The sequence below is a fragment of the Myxine glutinosa genome, chromosome 3 (assembly GCF_964187855.1).
Source record: "Myxine glutinosa chromosome 3, kmMyxGlut1.1, whole genome shotgun sequence".
Classification (NCBI taxonomy): domain Eukaryota; kingdom Metazoa; phylum Chordata; class Myxini; order Myxiniformes; family Myxinidae; genus Myxine; species Myxine glutinosa.
The window spans coordinates 108,533,119-108,559,799 of NC_136263.1; the positions used below are offsets into that span (position 1 = coordinate 108,533,119).

Consider the following 26,681-nt stretch of genomic DNA (forward strand, 5'->3'; position numbering starts at 1 on the left):
TAGTAATTAATAAAAGGGACGGCAAGAGAAAGTTGTGTCAGTCAATTTTGTAGCCATCTAACAGCACTAGGGTCTTCCTGCTTGATCGCCCTCTTGTCTCTGCTTTGTTATCATCTTGTCATCTTGTCTGTGCTCCAGAACCCTCGTCACGCCGTTCTCGCAGCGCTGTACCGTATCCAGGACAGATTCCGACAGCGGTCATCTCTGACAGAGGTCCTCTCCTCGGCATGAACAGGCAGGCAGGTCGTCAGGTATCCAGTGTGTGTCAACAGCCAAGCAGCACGATCCCCAGCACACTGCAACAGCCAGATTCCAAGCTTGTTTCATTAGCAGCGAACAACTTGGCATTCCGCCTTTTAAACAGCTAAAGCCCCAGTCCCACTGTGGCGATTTTTTTAGCGAACCACAACGATCTGGCATTCGTGGAGAAAATCGCTTTGGACGTTCTGATTCTTTTTAGTTCGTTCTTGTTCTGTTAAACTTTCCTTGCGCATCGCGCAGATCGTCTCGATTCGCGGAGGCGCTACGACAGTTTTGAAATGTTCAAAACTGTCGTTGCGCCGCAACGACTTAATCACATTCGCCCATTGTCGTTGTGTATTCGCGTGTAATCCTTCCTCTTCTTTGCAATTATTTGTGACTCTCACCGCTTCGTTGTTAAGATCGCCGCTTTCCGTTGTGGTTCTGGTTCAATTTCTGCCGCGAGGAGAGATGACACAGAACGGTGGTAGGACGACCTGACTCGATGCGCAATGAGGAAGCACGACGGTCGTTGGTAATCGCAGAAAGCAGAGAAGATTAAGAACGAACAGCTATGCGACAAAGCAACGAGGCACAAGGAGTTACAACGGCTGTGTGAGAAGAAGAAAGAATACAGAACGACCATGACGATGTAGAACGGTATTATAACGATGCAAGTAGACCCAGCACGATTTGGAGTACGAGGGGTATATAAGAAGGGCCCGATTCTCCTCGAAGTCAGTTTCCAGAGTAGCTCACATCACTGTGGTTCATCACTAGGTGGTTCTTAAAGTCACTGTGCCTCCTGTGGGTTGTCATCTTCACCCCTCTTCAGAGACTACAACTAGCACACGACCTCCTGCAGGTTATTAGTTACATGGAATTATTAAAAACTAGGGCATGCCCGTACTATATATATATCTAAAATTATATCCCCCCCCTCTATTTACATGAAATGGTTTGGTCCATGAAATGTTTTGGTTCATTCGCAACGCCAAAGCGAACGGCGAACGCTTTACATGAAATGGTTTGGTTCATGAAATGTTTTGGTCCATTCGCAACGCCAAAGCGAACGGCGAACGGCTTGCGAGTACAGTGACAATCCCCCCCCCCCCCCTCTATTTACATGAAATGGTTTTAATTAGTTTTAAAACATAGTTTAACGCCAACATATGGCATGCCCGTACCCGTACTATCCGTAATGGCGCACGCTCTCACAGGAGCTCCGGAAGGTCGCATATCGCAGGAAAGCGAAAGAATCGCAAATTAGTTTTAATTAGTTTTAAAACATAGTTTAACGCCAACATAGCGCCAACATAGTTTGCCGACGGGAAATAAATGAATACGCTCTCAAATGTGCCATCCGAGGCAGAGTCTGTTCGCCACGTTCGGCACACGTGATAGCTCGCTGCTCTCTGATTGGTTGAATCGTTTTTTGGACATAGCTCGGTAACTACTTCTGCGATTAATTTAAAACCTTGAAAAGGCACATCCTCGGGTCCCCAGCAATATACCTGGCAAGTTTAAAGTATATCGGACCCGTGGTTGTCGAGAAACAGCGGTCACAGACAAACAAACAAACACACACAGAGACACACACACACACACACACACACACAGAGATTGCTGGAATTATAGATAGATAACATATAACATCATGCTAGCCCAGTACTTTTGTATCATTGACAGCTAGGTCTTTCATACAGTATCATTCACTCTACCTACATATTTGTTGTAGGTCCAGCTACAGAATGTTCAGAACAACCATGGTGTCGCCCACCTGGTCCAACGTGGACGAAACTGGAAGAAGAGACAAGGAAACTCGAAGCAGAGAGGAGAGAAGGAGATGTGACACGAAGGAAATGTTCTCAAGGACTGGCGAAGCGCCACGGAAATGCGCAGTATTTATAGCCTCCGAACATTTGGTACTGCATCGTTCTGACACGTTCCAGTTCTTTCCAGTTCGTTCTAGTTAGTTGCGCTTCCGTTCTCCGTCTACCTGTTCCATTGCGTTTCATAACACGTCGTTGTACGTCTTCGCCTACTTCGTGTTACTTTGGCTCACACGTCGCACTGCCTCGTTCTAGTTCTTTCTGCGTCGAGTTTGTTCTACTACATTCGTTGCTAAATCAAGTTGATTCGCAAATATTGTCCTGTTGATTCGTTCCTCAACCAGATCTGGCAATCCTGGTGGCATTTTGTGAAATTATTCGTGGCCTAAATCGTTGTAACAATTTCGTACTGTTTCCTTGTGGTTCACTTAAAAAATCGCCACGGTGGGACTGGGGCTTAAGGCAGATCATAGACTTGTGGGATCAGAGTTTCAGGAAGGTGGAGTTCCTGGGAGCAAAGCTCACAGCTTGCCCTTTGACACATGATAGTGTGTTCTCATTGGTGCGCTCATCAGGAGCCTACATCCACTTTCAATCATCCCAATCTGGAATCCTCCCTTGAGCAGCATTCACTCCTTCTTTAACGGGTTTTCCCGCCCGGTGGTTTTTCCCACCAAGTGCGTTTGAAATAGGATGGTGATATTGGCTTTCTTCCCATCCGATTTGTGGTTGTGTGAAGTGTGGTGATTATTAAAAGTCGTTGCGTGTGGTGCTGTGAAGGAATGTCAAATAAAAAGCAAGCAAGGAAATTTATGAATAGCGAATTGTACCCATTATGGATGGGAAGAGTGCTAAAGGGCACTAGTTGTATCCAATAGGGAGGGGAAGAGTACTATAGGGCACGAGTTATACACATTATGGAGGGGAAGAGTGCTATAGGGCACGAGTTGTACCCGATAGTGATGAGAAGAGTGTTAAAGGGCACGAGTGGAACCTGATAGGGGTAGGAATAGTGCTAGAGGGCACGACTTGTACCTGAAAGGGATGGAAAGAGTGCTAGAGGGCACTAGGTGTACACAATATGGATAGGAAGAGTGCTAGAGGGCACAAGTTGTACCCGATAGGGATTTGTTCACCCAGGGGCCAGTTTCCTTAACCATAACAGTATGTATGTATATATGTGTGTATTATGTACCCTCTATCTATTGTTATGCTTTTTGGGGGGAGGAGGGTTAGAGATTGCCATAGAACATATAGAAGTGTATGGAGTATTATGGTCCATGTACGAGTAGTTGGCCAATCTTGATGTAATAAGCAGGGACATGTAGCTTAAGGCTTGTTTGCTTGAATGTTCACCATACAGAGGGTAGTGAGTTTTAATAAATACCAAGGGTTTAAAGTGAAGGAAACGTGTGTAAAACCTCTTGTAATCCACCGGTGGCAAAAAGAGCAGTGAAGAGTGAGGCAGATAGTAATGGGGCTCTGCCATGCAAGGAAGAGGGAGGAGGGAGTTATGGCCGCCTCCAGGGGTGCAAAGCTATGAACACCTTGAGGGGTGGAGGGTTGTCCGGAGAGCGGAGGGGAGGGGCCTGTATCATGTGGCTTCGGTGTGCTTAGGATCACACTGAGTTCTGAGATAGGAAGAGTGGTTTGAGGAGAATTTCGAGTGTGCCCTGGTCGATCCTGGAGAGTGGTGGTTTCTGGAGCACGCTGGGGGGGGGGGGGGGGGGGTGGGGGGGAGTTTCAAAGAGAATGGCATCGGTCGTACCAAAGAGGAAACATGGTTCCTGGTTCATCTGCCAGCATGCTTGGTTCTTGCTGCTTGTTCGTCATCCTGATCGTCTCCTCATCATCTCCTCGTCGCCTCTTCGTTGCCTGCTCAGCCCGCCTGTTTGTGGCTGCTCAGTGCCCCTTCCTCCTCCATTACCACCAGAGAGAGATAAGCCACCTGGTTTTTGTTCCCTTTCCCCGTCTGTGCTTGAGCCGGATGTGTGGCGCCATGAGTCCATAGTTCTTTTGTATATAGTTTTTTTATTGAATTAAATCTTCCCTGTTGTTATTTGTTTGAGAATAAACCCGTTTGTTTTTGAAAGAGATAAGGTCCTCATGTTTCTCCTCAGTTCAGTGCGAGCGTAAGACCACCATAAAGTGAAGTCTGAGGGAGTTAAAGCCTGTTTGGCCTATCCGTTTAGTGGCGGTGTTGATCACCCTGAACATGACAATTGGTGTCAGGAGTGGGATTGTTTAACCCACTGGACAACCATGAAAAAAGCACCACTCATGCTCAGCTTTGGGAATTTTGAACGCTAAATTTATAATTATCACTTTTGAGGGAGGGGGTGGGGAATCGTAGTACCCGCTAATTTCTAAACTTAAAGTGAATTGATGTCAGGAGAGCGCATAAGGGAATTGAGCGATTGCACTGAAAATTAACAAAAAACAATTTTATTGAGTTGTTTAAGCTCCAACAGAAAGAAAGCTGCTGCACATAATGGCGGACATGCAAGAGATAGCAGCATGAGGAAGCAGCAAGGAGGAAGGATGTGAGCCGGGGTTGGGGCTAGTGAGGAGTTTAGGGTAGGAACCTCCTCAATTCCTGAGTGATCGAGCCAGGAAGCGGGTGTGATGTCCATCCAGGCCATGTTCGAAAAATTAATGGAACAAATAAGGGGAGATATGAATGAAAATAGAATGAAAATGAAGGGAAAGGGAGATATGAATGAGAATACAAAGGGAGGAATTGAAAAACGACAACAGAAATAACATGAAAGAAATGAGGAATGAAATGTATGAGATGGGCACGAGGTTTGAAAATAAAATGGATGACCAAAGTGAACGAATTAGGAATGAAAATATTTGAGATGAAATGTGATTTGGGGGTGGAGATTGAAAAGAAAATGGAAGAAATAATAAATTCATTGGGAGAACAGATTGATGGCATGGAGAGGAAAATGCAGGGCGAATTGGAGGCACATGCTGGGAGGACTGGAGGACAGATTAAGAGCACAGGCTGGGAGAACTGGAGGACAGATTAGGAGCACAGGCTGGGAGGACTGGAGGACAGATTAGGAGCACAGGCTGGGAGGACTGTAGGACAGATTGGGAGCACAGGCTGGGAGGACTGGAGGACAGATTGGGAGCACAGGCTGGGAGGACTGGAGGACAGATTAGGAGCACAGGCTGGGAGGACTGCAGGACAGATTAGGAGCACAGGCTGCGAGGACTGGAGGACAGATTAGGAGCACAGGCTGGGAGGACTGTAGGACAGATTGGGAGCACAGGCTGGGAGGACTGGAGGACAGATTAGGAGCACAGGCTGGGAGGACTGGAGGACAGATTAGGAGCACAGGCTGGGAGGACTGGAGGACACATTAGGAGCACAGGCTGGGAGGACTGGAGGACAGATTAGGAGCACAGGCTGGGAGGACTGGAGGACAGATTAGGAGCACAGGCTGGGAGGACTGGAGGACAGATTAGGTGCACAGGCTGGGAGGACTGGAGGACAGATTAGGAGCACAGGCTGGGAGGACTGGAGGACAGATTAGGAGCACAGGCTGGGAGGACTGGAGGACAGATTAGGAGCACAGGCTGGGAGGACTGGAGGACAGATTAGGAGCACAGGCTGCGAGGACTGGAGGACAGATTAGGAGCACAGGCTGGGAGGACTGGAGGACAGATTAGGAGCACAGGCTGGGAGGACTGGAGGACAGATTAGGAGCACAGGCTGGGAGGACTGGAGGACAGATTAGGAGCACAGGCTGCGAGGACTGGAGGACAGATTAGGAGCACAGGCTGGGAGGACTGGAGGACAGATTAGGAGCACAGGCTGGGAGGACTGGAGGACAGATTAGGAGCACAGGCTGCGAGGACTGGAGGACAGATTAGGAGCACAGGCTGGGAGGACTGTAGGACAGATTGGGAGCACAGGCTGGGAGGACTGGAGGACAGATTAGGAGCACAGGCTGGGAGGACTGGAGGACAGATTAGGAGCACAGGCTGGGAGGACTGGAGGACAGATTAGGAGCACAGGCTGCGAGGACTGGAGGACAGATTAGGAGCACAGTCTTGGAGGACTGTAGGACAGATTGGGAGCACAGGCTGGGAGGACTGGAGGACAGATTAGGAGCACAGGCTGCGAGGACTGGAGGACAGATTAGGAGCACAGGCTGGGAGGACTGGAGGACAGATTAGGAGCACAGGCTGCGAGGACTGGAGGACAGATTAGGAGCACAGGCTGGGAGGACTGTAGGACAGATTGGGAGCACAGGCTGGGAGGACTGGAGGACAGATTAGGAGCACAGGCTGGGAGGACTGGAGGACAGATTAGGAGCACAGGCTGGGAGGACTGGAGGACAGATTAGGAGCACAGGCTGGGAGGACTGGAGGACAGATTAGGAGCACAGGCTGGGAGGACTGGAGGACAGAATAGGAGCACAGGCTGGGAGGACTGGAGGACAGAATAGGAGCACAGGCTGGGAGGACTGGAGGACAGATTAGGAGCACAGGCTGGGAGGACTGTAGGTCAGATGGGAGAGGGAGGGTTGTCAAGAGAGAGGAGGGGAGAAGCATGTATCGCGTGGGTTCGGTGTGCTTGGGATCGCGTTAGTTCTGAAGAGAATTTAGACTGTAGCCTGTCGAGCCTGAGGAGAGGATTTAATGAGCAAGCTCTGACTGACGAGGGTTGGAATTTTGCATTCAGAGGAGAAACAGATTCCTTTGTTCGTCTGCCTGCCTTCCGCCTGTTTGGCATCCTGTCATCGTCTCGTCATCACCTCCTTGTCAGTTCTTCATCAACTGTTTGTGACTCCTCAGTGCTCCCTCCTCCTCCATTACTAGAGAGAGATAAGCCACTCGGTTTTTGTTCAATATCCATGTCTATGCTTGAGTCTGGTGTGTGGCGCCATAGGTCCATAGTTCAATGTAAATAGTTACTTATTGGTTACTTGTTACGTGTTTCCACATTTTTCTCTTCCCCCATCCCGTCGTATAATTCCCAAAATCGGAGTCAATCTTGCCTGTTGTTATTTCCTCAGGAATAAACCCGTTTAATTTTAAAAGAGATAAGGTTCTTGGGTTTCTCCTCAGTTCCACGTGAGCGTAAGGCCACCATAAATTGAAGAGTCTGAAAGAGTTAAAGCTTGTTTAAACCATCCGTTCAGCAGCGGTGTTAATTGTCCTGAATGCGATAATTGGTGTCAGGAGTATGTATGACAGGATTGTCAGTGTCATGGGTATGTATCACTATGTATAGTCGTGTATGTGTGTATATATGTATGTATGTATGTAAGTGTGTGTGCATGTACGTGTGTATATACTATGTGTAGTATATACACACGTACACATACATATATGTGTACGTACATACACACACATAGTATGTACTATGTGTGTGTATGTGTGCATGTATCAGTGTGTGTGTGTGTGTGTGTGTGTGTGTGTGTGTGTGTGTGTGTGTGTGTGTGTGTGTGTGCGTGTGTGCATGTACGTGTGTATGTACTATGTGTATATGTATGTACTATGTGTGTGTATGTGTGCATGTATCAGTGTGTGTGTGTGTGTGTGTGTGTGTGTGTGTATAAAATATGTGTAATATGTCACGCATGATATGTGTGTATACATTACAATGTGAGTATAATATGTATATATGTATATAATCTATATATATAAAACACAGTTTGTGTGTGTGTGTGTGTGTAATGTTACCGATAGACTCCTAAACGGAGAGGCTCACGTACTTGATATTTGGCACAGACATGGCCATTGAGCCTGGGAAGAACATGGCCGACCTAAAAATTTATTTCATAATATTTTTTTACCATATTTTTACCTCAGCGCATTTCAGCGAGGAATAATATCTGACCGGTGGCAGAGCAGCGCGCCGATTCGCTCAGAGCGATCACGTGATGTTCCTTGCCGCCATTAACTCAGTTACGCGTTCACACGTATTTCAGAGCGAAAAGCGATTGCGTTTTTTCACATTTGAGCGAGGAACATTGCCATTCACACCACATAGGTTTTTTTTTCTTTCATCTTTAGATCCATATTTTTTGCCATAACGTAGCGCATTATGGCTCTCTCGAGCTCGAGTTAGCCAATCACCTGGGAGCATGAGGCCACGTTGGCCATGCCCATGACATGACGCAGAGTTGCAATAGTGCGTTTGCGTCGTTTCTTACCACGTGTAAACGTGGTATTTTGTCTACGAGTATTTTGAATTTGTCTACGAGTGAGTGACTGGAAGACTGACTGTGATAAAGGCAATGGCACCGAAGAAAAGAAATTTGTCACGTTCAACCTCCCGAGCAAGGAAAATCGCTGATCGGAGACTCCATGAAGCCGATGAAGATACTTTTCACCATCGACAAGCCAATTAAGAACGTGTCTCTAGATTCAGACAGCGAGAGACAGAAGATGAGACAGAGGCACGTCTAAACGCCAATCAACAATGTCTGGCGAGGGCCAGACAGCGAGAGACAGAAGATGAGACAGAGGCACGTCTAAATGCCAATCAACAACGTGTGGCGAGGGCCAGACAGCGAGAGACAGAAGATGAGACAGAGGCACGTCTAAACGCCAATCAACAATGTCTGGCGAGGGCCAGACAGCGAGAGACAGAAGATGAGACAGAGGCACGTCTAAATGCCAATCAACAACGTCTGGCGAGGGCCAGACAGCGAGAGACAGAAGATGAGACAGAGGCACGTCTAAATGCCAATCAACAACGTCTGGCGAGGGCCAGACAGCGAGAGACAGAAGATGAGACAGAGGCACGTCTAAACGCCAATCAACAACGTGTGGCGAGGGCCAGACAGCGAGAGACAGAAGATGAGACAGAGGCACGTCTAAACGCCAATCAATGCGAGGGCCAGACAGCAGGAGACAGAAGAACAGCGCCAAAAACGACTCGACAACTGACAACCATCAGGCAGATGGCAGCCGGCCATTGCATGGGAGAAGGCTGCATTCAGTTACAATCCGAACACTGACTACTCCTCAAACGTTGATATTGGCTCCATGTCGTTCACCTGTCAGTTTTGCCATGCCTTGAAATGGAAGGGAGAAACACCAGGAATGTGTTGCAGGGGAGGCAATGTCCTTTCGCCTTCTCTCCAATCTCCACCGGAACCTTTGAAAAAACTACTTCAATCAACTACGACTCAATCCAGACACTTCCTGAAGGAAATCCATAATTACAACTCTTCGTTCCAAATGACTTCGTTTGGAGGCCTACATTCAAGGTGCAAGGCCAGGTATACCACCTCATTGGCTCTATCCACCCTCAATCAGGTGAGCAACCGAAGTTTTTACAAATCTATTTTATGGGTGACCACCGAGAAGAAGCTGCCCGACCCCCCCTCCCTCTCCCCCCCTCCCCCTCTTTCCCTCCCCCCTCCCCCCCTCACCCTCCCCTCCCCTTCCTCCTCCCCTCCCTCCCCCCATTCTCCTCCCCCTCCCCCTCCCCCTCCCCCCCCTCTTCTCTCCTCCCCCCTCTCTCCCTCCCCCTCCCCCCCCTCTTCTCCCCCTCCCCCCCCCCCTCTCTCCCCTCCCCCTCCCCCCCCTCCTCTCCCCTCCCCCCCCCTCCCTCCTCCTCCCCTCCCCCCTCCTCCTCCCCTCCCCCCTTCCCCTCCTCTCCCTCCCCTCCTCCCCTCCCCCGCCCGGCAATGCCGGGGTACTTCTGCTAGCGAGGAACATTGCCATTCACACCACATAGGTTTTTTTTTCTTTCATCTTTAGATCCATATTTTTCCGTGTATGTGTATGTCTAAAATGTTATATTATAATAATAATAATACGTAATATTATATAATAATATATACGTATAATATGTGTGCATACAATACACAGCACAACATGTCCCGCACAATATACGTGCACATAATACACATCATAACATGTGTGCACATAATATACTCCTTGACGGGTTAGAGTCACAAACCACGGGCACCTCCTCCCCCATCCCCCTACCAAAGCTATGCAGGAAGCTGCCATATTCGGAGTACTGGATCTCATGGATGTCGGTTTCCTGCAGGCAGAACATGGCAAAAAAGGAGACGCCAGTCTCGGCTTTCTAACTCAGCATGATGAGGACGGAAAAACCCAGCATGCTGCTCGGCCTGGCCGTGCCCCAGACGATCCACATGACTTTGGGCACCACATGTGCTGCCCTCTGCCTCACCAAAGCTGCCGTGCACTTAGAAGCCTCCACATCCGTCCACATCTGGTGGAGGCTTCTAAGCCTGTTGGTCACCAAACAGGTGACCTCGACCTCACATTGGTCTCGCACATCCGCTACGGACGGAGCCCTGCAGGAGGAGGTCACGTGTGCGGCCTTCTGCCTCACCAAAGCTGCCGTGCACTTCCCACACAGGCCACCACATCCGGCGCACTCCTCAGTCCCACCTCGGTCTCTCTCATCCTCAACGGACGGAGCTCTGCAAGAGGAGGTCCGTCAAAGCTCAGGCCTTCCCACCCAGCAGCTCCGCAAGAAGAGGTCCGTCAAAGCCCAGGCCTTCCCACCCAGCAGCTCTGCAAGAGGAGGTCCGTCAAAGCCCAGGCCTTCCCACCCAGCAGCTCTGCAAGAGGAGGTCCGTCAAAGCCCAGGCCTTCCCACCCAGCAGCACGGGGTCCACAAATCCAACCAAGCGTCAGGACCAGCTGCATCCCAAATGCAGGTCAAACGGCGCGACACCGACCACCTTGTGCGTATCTCGTCCCATCAAAGCTGTCGTTTCGGGTCAGTCTTCAATGTCTTCGAAAATTATGTATTTGACACAACCCCCGGTTCTCGTCCCAGGCGAGAGGGAGGCGGCACGACCGGCAAATCATGCCGCCTCCTTCATCGGCGCCATATTGTGTGTGTGTGTGTGTGTGTGTGTGTGTGTGTGTGTGTGTGTGTGTGTGTGTGTGTGTGTGTATACAGTATGTATATATGTGTGTATGTATGTGTGTATGTATGTGTGTACCTGTGTATGTGTATGTATGTATGTACCTGTGTATGTGTATTTATGTGTGTATGTATGTATGTGTGTATGTATGTACCTGTGTATGTGTATTTATGTTTGCATGTGTGTGTATATACAGTATGTATATATGTGTGTATGTATGTGTGTACCTGTGTATGTGTATCTATGTATGCACCTGTGTATGTGTATTTATGTGTGTATGTGTTTATACAGGGGTGTGCCAGAAATAGTCATTTTTGAAATTCGTGTGAAGGAAATAAAAAATTGTATTTCAAAATAAATTCATTCATTATATTGAAGTACATAACATGCATTTTTATTATTTGCTTTTTTACTGATTTCGTTTTTTTTTTTTTTTTGCAGGCAGAACACTTGAGTCTCAGTGTGGAGTGCACTTTCGTCGTTCGGCATCATAGGGCCTTACTTCTTTGAGAACGATAACAGAAATGTCGTCACTGTTACTGCAGCTGGATATACCGATATGGTTTCTAACTTCCTCTCTCGAGAATTAAACAGATTTGCAGAGGTGAGCCCAATGACGTGGTTTCAGCAAGATGGTGCAACCTCCCACACCGCCAGAGTGTCCATGACTACTGTAAGGGCGCTCTTTCCAAAGCATGTCATTTCCAGGAACGGCGATATTCCATGGAAAGCGCAGTCACCCCATTTGACTAAATATGATTATTTATTGTGGTCATATCTAAAGGACAAAGTGTATGTTAACCGTCCACAAACTCTTCATGAACTTAAGGAAAACATCAGACGCGAAATCAATGATATTGACGTGGCCATGATGCAGAACGTCATGAATAATTGGCATCCAAGATTGGAGGAATGTGTCAGACGAAATGGTGCGCATCTCCGAGATGTTCTTTTCCACAAATAAATGGCATGTTATGTATTTCACTTTCTTGTAAGAATTTGTTTTGAAATACAACTTTTTATTTCCTTTACACGAGTGTTAAAAATCACCATATTTCTGGCTCACCCTGTATATGTATGTATGTATGTATGTATGTATGTGTGTACCTGTACATGTGTGTATATATTGTTGCGGATCTCGGGTTCGTCGACATACTAAGGGGTGATTAAGCCCGGCCCCCCCTCGAACTCCGAGTCCACGAGGCCGCCACCCACACTACACTCGTGGTGGACGGATTGATAAGCAATTCCAGCCGCCGAGCCCGCAGCTACGCATGGAAGGGTTAACGGTCATGACCGGAGTACCTTCAACACACGCAGCTGTGAGAACGGGGACTGAACCTCGCACGAGTCACGCTGGTATTGAACGCCCGAGCGGTTGTGTGTCGCGTAACTCGTGCCGTTAACACGATTGAACCCGATCGAGCGGTTTTAATTCGGGCAATGCTCGGCCAATGTTGAAAGGACGATGATGGCCAGGTTGGAAACAAACCACAGGATTTATTTACAAGGTACAGTATTCACAGGAAAATGACACAGCGAAGAATCTTAATGGCCTTACCTACGTTCCCAGACAAGGGCCCTCAGATTCGTTCGGGGAAGGGAAAGAAGAGGGTAATGCGCACAAAGCGCGGCCCGCTTTGTGCAGTTTGCCTGGACGGGCTCGTTGGGCAGATACCCCCAAGGATCGCTCCAACCCGGGACACCACAGCCGGGGATGTTCGCGGTAGGGGCGTTGATCACAGATGTGCACGTAGCAGGAATCTGAGGAGCGTAACTCGGGGTCAGCGAGGCAGAGCGCGCGTGGCAGAGAGAGCGTCTATATGCAGGGAGTCCAGGCAGAGAGAGAGTCGGGGCAGAGAGAGAGTGAGCCGGGTCCGGGCCGGGTTTTATAGCCCCCCGACACCCCACTCAAACGTTCCACGGGTCTCCATTGACCACCTGGGGTCACGTGTCGTGACAGCCCCTTATTGGTCACCCTTGGCCACTCCCTTCAGCTCCCATTGGCTGTTCGCTGTTATCCGGCCACGCCCTCCAGCTCCTCCCTCGGGCCTGCAAGGCTTGTCCTAGGCCCATGACAAGGCACTTTTAGGCTGCAATGAGGCCTACTATTATCCTGCCTGCCTCAACGCATACTAACACTGGGAAGGAGACTACACTTCACATTTAATAAGAAATAACTAACTAAGCGAGGCTACATGTTGTGGTGTAACTAACTATGGGGGGGTTGCCTTTATTTACAAAACCGCAACAATATATATATATAACAATATATATAACAATATATATAACAATATATATAACAATATATATAACAATATATATATATATAACAATATATATATATATATATATATATATATATATATATATATATATATATATATATATATATATATATATATATATAACAATATATATATAACAATATATATATATATATATATAACAATATATATAACAATATATATAACAATATATATATAACAATATATATATATATATATATATATATATATATATATATATATATATATATATATATATATATTGTTGAGGATTTGGGAATTGTGTGTGTAATTTGATGTAAAACTTGTTGTAAATATCACCCTCTGTAGTATCAAGGTCAAAGGTCGCCCTTAGTTAATCCATCGCACACACGTAGCAAATCATAGATTTCCCCTCGGTAGTTATGTCCTTAATATATGTCAGTGTAAGGCTCTGTGGTCCACTAATTCATTGCGTTGCATCAATTAAATAAGACTAGGGCATCCCCGTACTATATATATATCTAAAATTATATCCCCCCCCCCTCTATTTACATGAAATGGTTTGGTCCATTCGCAAAGCCAAAGCGAACGGCTTGCGAGTACGGTAGAACCCCCCCCTCTATTTACATGAAATGGTTTGGTCCATTCGCAAAGCCAAAGCGAACGGCGAACGGCTAAATCGCCATAGCTCGGTAGCTCGCTGCTCTCTGATTGGTCGAATCGTTTTTTGGACATAGCTCGGTAACTACTTGTCCGATTAATATGAAACCTTGAAAAGGCACATCCTCGGGTCCCCAGCAATATACCTGGCAAGTTTCAAGTATATCGGACCGGTAGTTGTCGAGAAACAGCGGTCGCATACACACAGAGATTACTGGAATTATAGATAGATAGGTCCCTCCGACGCCCCCATGGCATCTTCAAAGTGCCAGGTTTGCTGGGTTTGCTGCATTCGCCCTCCATTAGCCACGAGGTAATCTCGGAGAAGAAGGGGGAGGAGCCACCTTACGGGCGTAGCACGCACCTCGTCATCAAGGGTGGAGCCCCGAACGACCAACGACAGGCTCGGTGGGTATGGCTTGGGAAGGCGTGGCATAAAACCCGCGACGACGCCCCCCACAAGAGAGATGCGGATACGAATGGTTACGTGTGCGGACTGCCTCGCCGTGCTGCCCCCTTGCTCTGGAGCTTGCGCCGCCTCGTGTCGTCTTGGGCCCTGCTGACTGCGGAATCGACGCGGGAGAAACCAGCATCACGCCACCGGCCCCGACACCTTCTCGTAGAAACCTCTGGACCGTGCCCCGTCCTGCCAGCATTCAATCCCGTCTGCAATTTCCCCATCGTGTGAGTCTGCCCGTTTGTCCGTCTTTCATGTCGTCTTGGGGTTTACTAAGTAAGCTTGTATAGTTAAGTTAATATTTGCACTGTGTCTCCTTGCTTCTTTCTGTCCAGTTATTTTCTTATCCTTCCTCCTCCTTGGTTCTTTTGATGATTTGTATATAATTAATAATAAACCCTGTTACTTCCTACCTTGCCTTTCTTTCCTTTACATGCGTTTCGCTTTCGTGATTTCCCTCATTGAATACCTGTGGCACGATTTGGCCAACGTTAAGGATCGGGTCAGTGCTTGTTAATAGTTCGTGCCGCGGTTGCTAAACCGCTCGGCAATTACCATCTGACCGCGGTCGCGAACGGAGTTGCGCTCCTCCCTCTCCGGAGGGAGTGGTGCAGCATCAGGACTCACATCGGTCAGTCACGAACAAGGGGACTAATCCCCCCTTCTTAAGGGGAAGAAGGCCGACGTAGAGATCCGCAACATTTGGTATCGGGAGCGAGATTCGGACCTGAAGCATGCTTAGCGGGCTCAAATTACGAGTGGCCCACAATTTTATTTTAACATCTTAAATTTAAAATCGTGCCATGGATGGTCAAGGTGATCGGATGCCGGTTGGGGATTTAGAGGGGGTAGAATCGACCCAGGACCCCAGGGAAATGTATATGGGGGAGAGGGAGGAGGAGAGAAATGAGGATGTGGTTGAGGGGGTATCAGGTGCACAAAATGGCGGCGCTTCGCACGTGGTTGCGGCAGCCGAGCCCGAGATGCCAGAGTACATGCGAGTCTTTATCTATCTATAATTCCAGTAATCTCTGTGTGTGTGTGTGTGTGTGTGTGTGTGTGTGTGTGTGTGTGTGTCTGTGTGTGTTTGTTTGTCTGTGACCGCTGTTTCTCGACAACCACAGGTCCGATATACTTGAAACTTGCCAGGTATATTGCTGGGGACCCGAGGATGTGCCTTTTCAAGGTTTCATATTAATCGGACAAGTAGTTACCGAGCTATGTCCAAAAAACGATTCAACCAATCAGAGAGCAGCGAGCTATCACGTGTGCCGAACGTGCCGAACAGACTCTGCCTCGGACGGCACATTTGAGAGCGTATTCATTTATTTCACGTTGGCAAACTATGTTGGCGTTAAACTATGTTTTAAAACTAATTAAAACTAATTTGCGATTCTTTCGCTTTCCTGCGCGTTTTTGCATGCTATGGCGATTTCTTTACCAAACTCCGCAAGCCGTTCGCTTTGGACCAAACCATTTCATGTAAATAGAGGGGGGGGATTGTCACCGGACTCGCAAGCCGTTCGCTTTGGACCAAACCATTTCATGTAAATAGAGGGGGGGGATTGTCACCGGACTCGCAAGCCGTTCGCTTTGGACCAAACCATTTCATGTAAATAGATGGGGGGATATAATTTTAGATATATATATAGTACGGGCATGCCCTAGTGATTCAAATGATGGCAAAAATGGAAGCCCAAAGTGATAAATCCACCCGAGAGCGAAGAGAAATGGGAGGCCAAATGGAAGCAATGAGGGACGAAGCGAGGGGTACCAGTGAGCAATTGGGGGCAATGAGGGATGAAGCAAGGGGTACCAGTGAACGGCTAGACAATAAATTTGGGGGATTAGAAAACCAAATCGGGGGGCTCGACGGCAAAATTGGGGGGCTCGACGGCAAAATCGGCGGGCTAGAAGCCAAATTTGAGGGTTTAGACAACAAATTTGAGGGTTTAGACAACAAATTTGAGGGTTTAGACAATAAATTTGAGGGGCTAGACAATAAATTCGAGGGAATAGACAACAGGTTGGAAGGGCTAGCAGGTAAATTGGGGGGCCAACTGAATGACGTGGGTAACCAAATCGGGGAAATGAAAGAGGGGTTAGCGGGGTTGGAAAATAGAATGGCTGCCCAGGAGAACCAGATGGAAGGGATGAAGAATGGGTTAGGGGGGTTAGAAACCACTATGGACGGAAAATTGAGGGAAATAGGGGAGCAATCCGCCCGGGAGATTAAACAAATGGGAGAACAAATAGAGGAGGTGAAAATCGGGTTAGAAACCAAATTAGAAGCCCAGAGGAATGATTTGGAACAGATGAGGGCAGCATCTACTAAAGAGATGGGAGAAATGGGGGAGGAGATCAGACGAGGTGTGAGCGAGGAGTTCGCGGGGGTATGCGAGGAGGGTAAAGCGAGGTGAGGAGCGTATGGAGAAAGAGGTGAGAAATAGTACGGCTAGGTTACAGGGGGGCATAGAGGATCTAACGAGGGGAGTAGAACAGCTGACGGTGGGACAAAAGGAATTAGTGGATCAGGTGGAGAAGAACACTGCGGTAATCGGGGGGTTAAAGGCAATGCAGAAGGAGATAAAGAACGAACTCATAGCGACAACGAGGGAATGTCGGATGGTACATGAGGGGTTGACAAAGAGGTTGGACGAGGTAACGGAGGCAATGGAGACGAAAGAACGGGAGGTGAGGACGCACATAGAGACGACTAAGGTGACATTAGAGGAAGAAATTGAGGGGGCGCACTGGGAAATAAAAGAGGTGAAGCAAAAATTAGCGGATGTGGAAGAAGGGGTAAGTGAAATTAAGAAGAGACGGAGGGAAACTAAGAGAGAGATAAAGGAGGAGGTGTTGGAATTGGTACAAGGTCTGTGTTCAAATCATGAATATGTGCTCACTAACCAAATAAAGAGTTTGCAGGTGGCGGAGGAGAAGCGGAGACGAGGTGCCAAGGTGAGTGGCGATATACTCAGAAATGTATATGGTGTGAGGGGAGATTCAGTCGGCTTGGGTGTTGGTTTAGACGCGGGTGTTCGTGAGAGGCCGCTGGTGAGGTGTGCGACAGGTACAGAGTGTGAAGGAGGAGGTGTGCGAGGATGTCTGACTATGGGGTGTGTGAGGAAAAAGTGCGCGCCGAGGAGTGAGTGTGCTGCCGAGAGTGAGTTGGTGTTGGCGCAGGTGCGGGGGGGGGGGGGGCACATGGAAGCGCGTAGTGGGGAGTGTTACAGAGGATGTAACGAAAGAGTGCACACCTGTGGTGAGTGTTACGGAGGGTGTAACGGGAGAGTGTGCGCAAGAGGATGCGTGAAAAAGGTGTGTAACAGAGGAGTGCATGATTACAGAGTGCGCTGTCAAGAGTAAGGGTGAATGCGTGACCGAGTGTGGTGGTGAAAGTAGTGAGAGTGACACGGAGCACGAGTTGGTTGTAGTAGGTGAGAGAGGATGCACATCTGGAATGGAAGGATGTACACCTGGAATGAAAGGATGCACACCTGGAATGGTTGAGCGCGTGTGGGAATGCACGCTTCAGTTGGTAGTGGAGCACGTGATTGGGTGTGCGGAGGAGAGCACACCCGTGGTTGTCACAGAGGATGTAACCGAGGAGTGGGCGCGAAGAGGTGTGTTGGTGAGGTGTGCGAACGACGAGTGTGTGCTAAGGTGTGCGGTGGGCAGGTGTGTGACGAAGTCTATGAGCGTACAGGGGGGGGGGGGTGTAAAAGAAGGTGCAATGACGGAGAGCATGGAGACAGCTGGATGTGTGAGCAAGGAACGGAACGCGGGGTTTGAGCATGCAAGTGGAGCATCGACGCTAAACGGGATAGCAGTTAGATCGACTTGTACTTGTAGCCGAAGTGAGCCCTCGGTTTGTGCCGGGCGTTGTGCGCCGCGGGAACCAGCGGGGATCGTAACCACGGCGGTTTCAAAGGAACCGCCATACGGGATCCACGCCGGGCCTCGCTCCGAACGGTCGCGTCCGTGCTCCGCTAGGCAGAGTGGGCGGCCCGGTCGGAAGGGTCGTCACGGCGATGTCTTGTGGTTGAGGCGTTCCGGCAGGGCGAGATCGGGCCATCGGACGGCTCCGTGCCGAGATGGTGCGTGGAATCTCGGCCCGGGTAAGCCCCCTTCCCTGCACCGAATGCCAGACGAATCCAACCGCTGGCAACAAACCACACGCATTCATTGCTCGGCTTTGCGAAGCTGAGCTTTAGAAATGAATTGGCGCACCGAGAGGCTCAAGTGAGTAGACATGTGAGGGTGGTAGCAGTGGTGAATTGGAAAAGCAAAATTTGATTGGCAACTGATCGGTAGAATGATTGGCAGTGATTGGCAAATTTTTGATTGACTGGAATTTGATGAGCGAAATTTATAGTGGAAGATACCCGATGTGGTGGGATGGCAACTCTGCCATCCCTCACAAACGGGGGCAAAGGAGCTATAGTTTTATGGGGTTTGGCAGTGAAAACTAGCCCGGGAGGGTTAGGATAAAATGGTAGGGATCTAGAGATGACCATAGGTAACTGGAGATTTAAGTAGTGACATTGGACAGGTAGTGGGGACATAGAGAGGGTAGTTGGATTATAATGACGAGGGAGCGCAATAATGTAAGGGGCGACGGGGAAGCGCGAGTTTTAGCATGGCACCAGGTAGATCAGATGATGCCGTGTGTGTGCGAGTATTGATATCGAGCAAATGAGGAATTGCGGGGCAATGCTTGGGAGAGATGTGAGTTGTATTGAGCGTGAAAGAGTATGGAGCAGTGCGTGAGGAACAATTGTGGTTGTGCATTGTATTGTATGATTGAGGAAGCCTGGAGGAAGGAGGGTGCAGGTGGCACCAGGTGTGATTGCACAGGTGTGCAAGTGAACAGGTATATGGAGCAGTGTATGAGTGAGTAATGGTGATTGAGTGTTGTGCTGAGCAAATGGCTTTGGAGGAAGGAGGGTGCAGGAAGCACCAGGTGTGATGGCACAGGTGTGCAACTACAGGTGTGCAAATTATATGGAGAATGGTTGTGTGGAATACATGGAGTATGGAATATATGGAGTATGGAATGGATGATGTGGAGTGAGTATGGTGGAAACTGTGGAGTGGAGTGGATGGTGCGAAGGTATGTATGGGGAGGATGGACCCCATCACGAATACCCGGGGAGGGTAGTTTAAGAGTTAGGTAGAGGGAGTAGGTAAATTGTGGTTGGATATTGGCATCTGTGGTGCGTGGTGGAAGAATGGTGTTTGGATGGGTGCATTAGTGACGTGGAAATGGCTGGGCGTGCGGCCTGCTAGTGTGTGTAGTTAAATGGGCACTCCGCCACTGTTAGGATGTCGGCCAGGTGAGGCTGCAGGTGGGCTCTGGGAGCCAGTTAGAGTTGTGGATGGGGCCCGAGGATCCAGAGGACGGACCCGGGTAGCCCAGTGCCAGAGAGGGCACCGAGTGGGGAGAGCGCCAGAGGGCCTTCCCCAGGTAGATAGGTTAGGTAAGGAGCAGGTAAGCTCGGAGGCAACTACAGTGGTGGAGGTGTGCAGGTGGCTAGACCTGCTGGGAGAGCCACACGACCCAGTCCTGAAATTGTGCAAAGGCACAAGGAGTTGAATCGGGGGAGTGAGACCCCAAATTGATGAAGCACCACAGTTTGGTCAATGGGAATTTGGTTCTTAAAACTGCATAGAGTAAGCTGGCCAATGGTTTGGCAGGGAAAGACCCCGGGTAGTGAAAAGTGTATTAAAGTCATTTAGGAAGTAGTTAGGATTAAGAATCTCCTCGCACCATCTATATCCACTCACCTGAGGTGACAGAACTCCACACCATGCCATGTTTTTATTATTTTCTGTGCAAATGTTTGGAATGTGAGACGCATCATGACGTGGGTGTGACATTGTGTTGTGTTCCATCTCTTCCTCCTTAAGAGGGATTGATGATGAATTGGTGATGGCAAATTTGGATTAGAGGGATTGTGGTGACGAATTTGGCATAGGGGAAATAGGGGGATGACGTGACGGTAGCAACGAATTTGTAAATGTGTCGATTTTTGTAAATATGGGGTAAGGGCAAGGGTAGAGTAGGTAACAGGGGGGGTGACGTATGGTAGGGACGAGCCTTTCTCCGCTCAGTCTCCAGACGCACCTCACCTTGCATTGCCTTAATTGATGTGTACCCTTGTGACCTTACCCCTCGCTCACCTGTCTTCTGTTCCCCTGTCTCCCACCCGAGGACTGTGCTCTCTGGGCACCGAGGGGAGCGTGCGGGAGCCCGCCATTGTGTGCCAGAACTCCCGCAACCTGCATGCATTGCATTGATGCACCACTTATGGACCACCGTTCTGCGGCCAAGCACCACTTTATGGACCCCACGTTTTGGGGCCTGGCACCTCTGCTGGAACGGGCCACGATGGCCTGGGGTCTTGCTTGCGGACCTCGGTAAGGTGGCACCTATGCCAAACAGGTGGACCACCCTTAGTTGGCCCCTGTGGCCCTAAATAAAAATGGACACGTTCTGTGCTGTTTATTATTGCCATATAGGCCGCATGAAGAAAGGAAACATCAGGAAGAACATTGGCCCAGCAGAGAAGAGGAAGACCACCACCAGTTGTTTTTGTGTGTATCATTATTATGAACTGGTGACTGTTATGGTGCTTTTGGTGCGGTTTTGGTATTTATTGGTGCTCCTTATAGTACTGGTGCGTCGATGCAATGCGTGCTGTCTCCTCCCTCCCAACAGGAATTTCTTTTTGTTTCCTCAAAAGAACAATCACAGGTCCTGGGTTGCGTTTTGTAAATAGTCAAAATAATGTCAATGTAAATAATGCTCCCGCACCGTAAATGTTTAGTTTGAGAATTAATTCCGCAATTCGGTTAGCTGTGGGTGTGAAACTGTTAGGCAGGGTGCAACGCAATTAGCGGGACATATTTATTCGTGTTTTAAGATTGTCGCACTCAGGGTCAGGTTAATTGTAGAGGGTTACTACACCTGTGTGTCACACTAAAGTTAAAATTTTCAGGCCGGGACGTCCCGTAAGGAAGGAGGGTGCAGTGTTGAGGATTTGGGAATTGTGTGTGTAATTTGATTTAAAACTTGTTGTAAATATCACCCTCTGTAGTATCAAGGTCAAAGGTCGCCCTTAGTTAATCCATCGCACACACGTAGCAAATCATAGATTTCCCCTCGGTAGTTATGTCCTTAATATATGTCAGTATAAGGCTCTGTGGTCCACTAATTCATTGCATTGCATCAATTAAATAAGATAGGTCCCTCCGACGCCCCATGGCATCTTCAAAGTGCCAGGTTTGCTGGGTTTGCTGCATTCGCCCTCCATTAGCCACGAGGTAATCTCGGAGAAGAAGGGGGAGGAGCCACCTTACGGGCGTAGCCCGCACCTCGTCATCAAGGGTGGAGCCCCGAACGACCAACGACAGGCTCGGTGGGTATGGCTTGGGAAGGCATGGCATAAAACCCGCGACGATGCCCCCCACAAGAGAGATGCGGACACGAATGGTTACGTGCGTGGACTGCCAATGCTGCCCCCTTTCTCTGGAGCTTGCACCGCCTCGTGTCGTCTTGGGCCCTGCTGACTGCGGAATCGACGCGGGAGAAACCAGCATCACGCCACCGGCCCCGACACCTTCTCGAAGCAACCTCTGGACTGTGCCCCGTCCTGCCGGCATTCAATCCCATCTGCAATTTCCCCATCATGTGAGTCTGCCCGTTTGTCCATCTTTCATGTCGTCTTGGGGTTTACTAAGTAAGCTTGTATCGTTAAGTTAATATTTGCACTGTGTCTCCTTGCTTCTTTCTGTCCAGTTATTTTCTTATCCTTCCTCCTCCTTGGTTCTTTTGATGATTTGTATATAATTAATAATAAACCCTGTTACTTCCTACCTTGCCTTTCTTTCCTTTACATCCGTTTCGCTTTGGTGATTTCCCTCATTGAATACCTGTGGCACGATTTGGCCAACGTTAAGGATCGGGTCAGTGCTTGTTAATAGTTCGTGCCGCGGTTGCTAAACCGCTCGGCAATTACCATCTGTCCGCGGTCGCGAACGGGGTTGCGCTCCTCCCTCTCCGGAGGGAGCGGTGCAGCGTCAGGACTCACGTCGGTCAGTCACGAACAAGGGGACTAATCTCCCCTTGTTAAGGGGAAGAAGGCCGACGTAGAGATCCGCAACAATATATATATATATATATATATATATATATATATATATATATATATATATATATATATATATATATATATGTATGTATATATATATATATATATATATATATGTATATATATATATATATATATATATATATATATATATATATATGTATATATATATATATATATATATATATGTATATATATATATATATATATATATATATATATGTATTATATATATATATATATATATATAGTGATATATATATATATATATATATATATATATATATATATATATATATATATATATATATACTGTATTATATATATATATATATATATATATATATATATATGTATATGTATATATATATATATATATATATATATAGATGTGTGTGTGTGTGTGTGTGTGTGTGTTTGTATATGTGTATGTGCATATGTATATATATGTATGTATGTATGTACATATGTTTGCATGTGTGCATGTGTATGCATGTATGTTTGTATGTGTATATATGTATTTACATATGTACGTATGTTTTTTTTTGTATGTGCGTGTATGTATGTATTTACATATATACTGTATGTGTGTATGTATGCCTGTACATTTGAAAATCATTGAGAAAAACAGGGCTGGTCCATTGTCCACCAAATTTGGAATTACGTGTTGGGAGTATACCCAGGGTCAGGTCATGGGAACAAATAACCCCCCATCCCCACCCCTCAAAAGGGGGGTGTGGGGAGACAACGAGTTGCCAATGCTCCCGAAGGGAGGGGGGTGTTTCTAGCAACTTGTAAATTTAGACGTGTTTTGGAATGATATTAAGGAGGCTGCCCCATATTCTAACATTTACCTGTTGATGTTAAAGATCTCACAGAATTACCCTTTTGAAAAGATTCGTCCATTGGATGGATACTGAGTAACATGTCCATATTAGTAAATCCTTTTGTCTATAAGGACCATGTTGAAGAGGCGCCGCAGCAGCAACCTTAACTGTACGTGTACGCATGTAATGATGCAACCAGTCGAGGATTCCAGTTAAAATCCCGTTCAATGGCACATATAGTAATTGAAGTGAAGTATCTAAAGGCTGTGCACAATAGCTTTTTAAAAACCACACAATCTGCAGGATTCCTCAGTAATTTGCTCTAATTAGGGAACAGATTACACCATGGCTGTGTGCCTTGTTTTTCTTGTTCCATACAAAGTTGCTATTCAATTTGTTGTTTTCTTTTGTCATCAAAAGCAGGTCAAGAATCAGCACATACAGTGATGGGGAGATAGAGATACAACCACGCTTACACTGACATGTAACAAAGCAAAGACAAATGATGGATTGGAAGTCTGGTATTCATGAAGTCAGGAATGCCATGGGAAAGCAAGCAAGTAATGGATTAGTTATTATAACATGTGATGAAAAGCTCATTGGCATACAAGGAAATGTCATACAAGAGAATGATTGACACACAATGGAATGGCAGTTGGCCCACAAAATAATTATTGCTCGCATCCAATGGAATATCTACAAAGAGGCATCTGAATGACTTACCTGGCGTGTTTATCCAAACACGATGCTGTGCTCCTGGCATCAGGCTCAAAAACTGGAGACGTCCAAGTACAATGCTCTCAGACCTGCGTAATGTAAAAGAAGAGGGAATGGATGCATCAAAATACCTGCAAGGATATATATATATATATAATTCCATACTACCTTAAATCTGTTTCAAGCCAAGTTACCTATGATTTAAGACTTTTTGTGCCATAATGCATGATGTTTACACTTTAGCTCACACGTTTAACCGTGACAGCATTCCATAATATGTCATGTTGTTGTTGTGGTGATCTGGAGTACCTTTAACTTTGAGCAATGGACATCTGGCTTATACTTTTCTGGTTTGGCCACCTGGTATTTCTTCGGAATGGGCAAACACCGGCCAACAGAGTCCTCCTGGTGCTGCCACAGAGGGAGAAACTCAGGAAAAGATGAAGGATTCCTGAGATTTGTCAGCTCGTGGAGTGTGGTTAAATCTCGCTGCTGAATTACCCCAGCTCTGATGTGTCTGTATTTGGCATCTGGCCAGGGCTTGAATAGCCCTCCACCTCGCCTTCCCCACCTCCTCCTCCCACCCTCCACTTCCTCCCTCTCGACTTACAAAAACGTACCTGGGAGCAAATGAATCACATGCACAAGTATTGTATTCTAGGTCCTAGTTTAATACATCAGTGTGTTGGACTCCTCCTTCCTTTCACAACTTCAATTCTCCCTGCTCTCAATTCCTCATCCTTCCACCCAAGCATGACCAACTCTGGTTTCGTAATCCAAGTGGCATACCTCTCGGAGGGTGATGCCGAGATCTTTCACCAAATTCCTTTGTACTAATGCCAGCTTGGTTGTCATCTTAACTTGCGATGCAGACGTGTGCAAGAAGAGGACTGTATTCTGGTGTGTATATACATATTGTTACCCGTTATATATACACACTACTACAGCGACAAATACCGGAACATTAATTTCACAGATGCAATGCCCTGCCAAGAAAATATCCCTCAAAAAGGTAATGGAAGGGTTGACTTCTCTCCCTTTGCATTACGTGTCAGCTGTTATGGCTCACCACTCATTGTCCACGGAACAAGAATTTCAATGAGTGTGTGGGAGAGGGGAAGCGGGGGGACGAGACAGGGGGAGGGTAAAGAAAGAGAAATATCCACAGGGCACTGCCCCGAAACACGACCCAAAAGGGACAGCGTGCAATGCTTTGCTGGTTTTCTCCAAAGATGGCTTCGATTCCAGTCGAAGGAGATCTCATGTAGACTCATTTGTCCTGTTGCACGCGACGAAATGGCTGGCACGGCACCACCGGGAGATGGCAGATAAAGATGGAAAAGGAACGAGTCGGAATATTGATGCAACTGAAAATACAAACCTTGCGCCCCCAAGATACCGAAGGATTGAAGATTGTATGTTGTGCAACCAAAGAAAAACCAAAAACCAGAGGCAGGCATCCCATGTGCGTGATGACACATAATGAGGGTGGAGGACTTGTGAAGGTTTCCTCTTATCCCATGTGCCCTGTAACCTGCAATTTTCTCACACATCAGTCTCCTTGGAAACAGGAAACACCCCCAAAAGGCGGTTGGGCCTGTCCTCCTCATCCCTTCTCCGATCTCCTCTGCTGTAATCGTCTTCATCTCCGCTGAACTGCACGTCTCATCCACATTGCATTCCTCCATCCTTGGATTCTTTCGCTCATCTCGTCATCTTTCCCTTTACACGCCGCCTTTGGCTTATCGTCTCGCACCTCAATCGCCACATTCCTCGAGGATCTTATTGTCTTTCCATCACAAGAGTCTTTCTTCGACAAACCAACCGAATCACGTGTTACCGGTGGCCCATTGCTTTATTTCAAAAGGAAACAGACATATCCAACATGGTGGCCGACAAGTCGGTTGTATTTACTTTCTTCTCTGTGCTTCGTTATCGGGGTCAAGGATCCTTTCTGCAACTTCTTGGGACGCATGAGTTCATGCAAATGTGGATTTCATTCGCAAACGTCATGGAGCGTATACCTGGCCTCGATTCCATTTGCCTTTCTTTAATTAAATATTTTTTTCATATTATTTACCTCCCTAAAAACCCCAACAACCCGAGAAGGTATGTCTACAATCACCACAACATGATGTATTTAGCATTGTTTTGCCCCTAATCCTAAACCAACAATAGATTTCAGCCAATATGGCGATACAGGCTGTAATAGATATTGTTAGTACGCACTCACGATGATGAGTGGGCACCTTGTCAAAAGGGCAGTAAACCTCAGTAGGAAGTGATTTAAGTTGCTCTGCTGTTACCAGGCACAGGACTAATCTCTTGACATTCACTAAATCCTGATTGACCAGAGAGACTGGCGCTCAGGGTTGAGTGAAGCTTTCAGAGACCTGCAGAAAACCGCAATGTAGAATTTGGCCAGGATACCAGCACACAACGACCCACTCTTTTTGAAAGACACCGATGGGTTGGGGCTGGCAGGATGGTCTGCAGCAGTGTTTCTCAGCTTGTCCGGTCTGCAGCAGTTTCTCAGCAGTGATCTAATTGGTATTTGGTCGCCATGACCCCCTTAGTATCCCTACAAAGGTTAAAAACACAGGTAACACAGGAATGGAAATTTACTGGGGAAAATAC

At 47.5% G+C, this 26,681-nt stretch overlaps 1 protein-coding gene across 3 annotated transcripts in view; it reads right to left on the minus strand.

The window, feature by feature from the left end:
* Positions 1 to 24,554, minus strand: part of LOC137423285 (MYND-type zinc finger-containing chromatin reader ZMYND8) — a 273,708-nt gene extending 249,154 nt beyond the window's left edge. For 2 of the 3 annotated variants that reach the window (XM_078774428.1, XM_078774425.1), the window contains exons 1-2: positions 24,354 to 24,554; positions 24,051 to 24,133 (exon numbers count right to left, since the gene is read on the minus strand). The gene's annotated coding sequence lies outside the window, so the exon portion shown is untranslated. Of the gene's footprint in view, positions 1 to 24,050; positions 24,134 to 24,353 lie in introns of those variants that run through there. The other variant, XM_078774421.1, reaches the window with a different exon arrangement.
* Positions 24,555 to 26,681: the final 2,127 nt, after the last annotated feature.